Source organism: Siphateles boraxobius, unplaced genomic scaffold, assembly GCF_051911475.1.
Source record: "Siphateles boraxobius isolate OS27281-9 unplaced genomic scaffold, OSU_SipBor_1 12, whole genome shotgun sequence".
Taxonomy (NCBI): domain Eukaryota; kingdom Metazoa; phylum Chordata; class Actinopteri; order Cypriniformes; family Leuciscidae; genus Siphateles; species Siphateles boraxobius.
The window spans coordinates 33,087,501-33,091,637 of NW_027508722.1; positions in this window are offsets into that span (position 1 = coordinate 33,087,501).

The window sequence follows — 4,137 nt, forward strand, 5'->3', positions numbered from 1 at the left end:
GAGATGACAAGTTTGTTATATGAAAGTGTTTGCTCTCCTGATCACAACAGATGTGTTACAGATAGTGACTAGTGCAAAACTATCCCAATTCTGCTCTTCACAGCTTCGGGCCCTTTCGCACTAACTCTACTAAGTGCACTTCAACCAAGTGTCCACTTCGAGGAAGACCTTAGGGCGTAGTGTGGATATTGGACAGGGCCCATCACTTGTTTCAGCTTCTTCTTCTCCTGTGTTTTGATCCGGAGATTCTGTACGATAAGAGGTGTCATAGCGCCCCCTACCGTATAACAGTGAGAACAAGGATGGCTGGAAAATTCAGTCAATGGTGAAGAAAGAGTAAAGTAGAATTAAAGTAAATTTCTATGTACACTACCAGTGGACTAGCCTACACAAATATTCAGATACGCAGAATTAGAAACATATCTGTTTTATATCAATATTCTAATCAATATTTTCAAACAATGTAAGTTTCATAAGAAAAACTATGTAAAAATTATATTTAAAAGGCTGCTCTATCAAAAGAGTAAACATTAACTACAATGTTTAGTTTGAATACTTAATTATACTTTTAAGTATATCTCGATCAAAAGATTGAGTAGAAGTACAGGGCAAATAAACTTGGACTTTTCTCAGTATAAGTTAAGTACACTTAAGTGTAATTTTAAGTATATTTTTGAGAAGTATATAAAATGTACACTGAAAGTATACTTTCTTATTTTTAGTTTAAAAGAAGTATACTAATAGAACACTTGAATAAACGTGTTTTTCGTAAGGGACTGGCCACGTACATCACTGCCATTACACGATAGACTGAGGTGATCCAAGATCTGTGACGCTTTCTCCAATGATAAGAGCCACGGACGCTACTATCTCCCAATAATGAGAGAATCTCTGGCGCATACAGTACATACAGTAAGATATTTTGGAGAGATGTTGAAAACTATATAAGACGTAAAACTGGACAAACTTTAACATTGAGGGGAAAAGATGTGTTTATTTACTTTGAAGATGGTGGAACAGATAAGGATTTTTCTTTTTTTGTCCAATTCTTTTTAGTCTGAGGAAAATTCCATATTCATAAGAAGAAATGGGCAGAGTCCAAACCAAATTTTGAACACCTTTTAGCAGAGCTAAAACAATATCACACCACTGTAAGAGGTCTTAAAAATAGAAAGGCTATTAAGACCGATCTTGTACTCTCTAAATATGTTTAATTTGCATCCTTTTATGTAATTTGGTAATGTTTTATTTTTAATTTAATTTTATTTTATGGTTATTGTTTGTCTTGTATGTCTGTTTTAGTAGTGTATTTTGTGTATCAACCCTGGCATAAACAGATGTTGTTGTATTATGTTGTTAATACTGAATAAAAAATAATAAAAAATCTTAAAAAAAAGTTAGTTATGAAGAATAAAACGTCATCAGAATGCGCTAGTGCAACAAATAATGCAAAATGAATCACTTTTTATATGCAAAGAAAAAATGAGGAGGAAGCAGAAATGGAGATATGGACACGGTCATGGCTAGGGAGGCCGACTTGGCATGCTAATTTTGCAAATGGAGCTTGAGGTAAGTAGTTTTAAGTTTTAGCGACATTTCGAGTTGATCAATATCCCAGCTAACAACATTTTGTTCTAAGAACATTTTTCAAACATTTTTTAAGTTATGGAAACATTAAAATGTCCAGTTCCCTTTCAAGGGAACTCGAGCTGCGTTTGAGACGCGGTGGGAACGCTCTGCGTGATTACGTCATGAAGCACGTGTAAAATCAGTCCAATGGAAGCCCACTACAACATAGGTGACGTCATAGACCAGGAAACTATAAAGCAGCCCTGAAATCAGACCGCGACAGCTTCTGTACCTTCGGCAAGCGCTCTCTGTAGATCTTGTCTATTTATTGTTGTCTGTCAAGCCCAATTTATCTATCATTATTATGGCGAGCAAGCAAGATTATAGACAGTGTGTTGATTCCTGCCCTCGTTATATTACGGGTGGGAACACACATCAGCTTTGTGTTGCTTGTTTGGGAGTGGAGCATGCTCAGTCAGTCCTCGAGGGGGCTGATTGTGTGCATTGTATGAGCCTATCTATGAAGACGCTCCGCTCTCGCCGATCGTTCTTTGAGGAGAATGGTTTGGTTCGCGCTCCCCGCGCGGGTCCCGCTGTTGCCTAGACACGGCGGCGACTCGCATTTTGGGGTTCGCAAACGGATCTGACAGCGTGGGTTGGGACGGGCCCCGCCCTATCTCAGCTTTCACCTGCAGATCCAGTGTGCTGGGATTTCCAGTTCCGAGGAATTGGTATCGTTAGTGTTTTGTTAAGAAAAAGTGAACAAAACAAATATTAATTAATATTAAGAAAAAGGCAGATGTTTGATTTTTCAATAAATAGGCAGCTCATAACTCTGTTGAATAAAGAGGAGCTTTTTAAAGGAGGTTTTTCTAATGCTGTTGCTAGTTAAATATTTACTGGACAGCTGAACATTATGAGAGTGACAATAAAAAGAGTTTATTAGATCAAATATATCTAAAAAAAACAGGAAAACTCTGTATCTCAGCCTCCTCGTCGGGGACTACTGGTTTTTCCCTATCTCCACACTGAGGTGTCGAGATCGTGGAATAAACCGGTTTCTATTTTATGTGTTTAATACCCAAACGTCTAACTAGAGTAATGTTATGGGTATTAAGTATCATGGTATGACAGTGCCTTGGATTATAGAGACGCTTGCGAGCTTTCTCTCTCCCGAGTCGGCGTCATCATTTTTAACCCCGACGTTACCCACCAGCCATCTTTAATAATAAATAAATTTTATTAGGCAGTACTGGTGGGTAAAGTATTTAAGGACATAGATGAATGTGAGGATGTCAGCATTGACTCTATTCGAGAATATATATATATATATATATATTTTTTTTTTTATATATATGTATACGTTTTTCTGATATAAAAATAAAGAAAAAGAAAGATAAAAATGTCTGCTCTTCTGGACGCTTCGCTTTCAAGAAAACTAAACCTTTCAGCGGCATTCCAGAGGTTTCTTCCTCACCAATCTATGTTCCTGAAACTGGCATAGAGTGCAAAAAAATAAAAAAATAAAAAATAAAAAAAAAGACCTGATGCCTTTCTTTCTTTAATCTTTATTGTCCTATAAGGATATTCTTTTTAACACATGTCATTTTTTACATTCCATGCAGGATGTAGGCCTACACAGCCTCATACATATAACGTATAACATATAACATATAACACCCCCCCATGGGTAGTGTCACGGGAGTTTGTTAAGTGCAGTGATTGCTGAGGGTATAAAACTTTCTTAAAGTGCGCTTTTTTCCAGTCCAGGGCTCTGTATCTGCGGCCAGATGGGAGTAGGGTGAAGAACCGGTTCAGGGGATGCTCAGGGCTACTTACTATGGTGCGTGCAAGGCGTATGATGGCTGTGTCATTTGCATCAGTGAGACTGGGGGTGGGAAGCTGTATTATCTTGGATGCTAAGTGTGAGATTTTAATGAGTTTGTTCTTGCTGATGAAATTTAGTATGGTGAAGAAACAGGGTGAGCAGTAGAGTAGAAGGGGTTGGATGATGCTTGTAGAGTAGCAGAAGAAGATGGGGGGCAACATACAGTGATCTTAGTTTGCGTATTGCATACAGTCTCTGTTGTGCACGTTTCTGTGTAATAGTGACATGTTCATTGAAGTTAAGCTTATTGTCAATGGTGAGACCAAGATATTTAAAAGTGCTGACCTGTGCCACTGGTTGGCCATGTATAGTGATGTGAGTGAGTCCAGGGGGTGATTTTGATGCATGAATAACCAATTCTTTTGTCTTGTCAAGGTTGAGTTGGAGGTAGTTATCAGAGCACCACAGTGCAAAATCTGTGATGGACTGGTGGTAGGCTGTAATAGAACTGTTGTCTGTAAGTAGTCCTACTATGGCTGTGTCATCTGCATATTTGTAGTAAGTGGTGTTGGGTAGTGAACTCTGGCAGTCATTTGTGTAAAGTGTGTACAGGAAAGGACTGAGTACGCAACCTTGGGGGGTTCCAGTGTTGGTGATAATGGTTGATGATGTTGTAGTCCCTATTTTCACTGTCTGTGGCCTGTTGCTGAGAAAGTTATTTATCCAGTGAATGAGGAGAG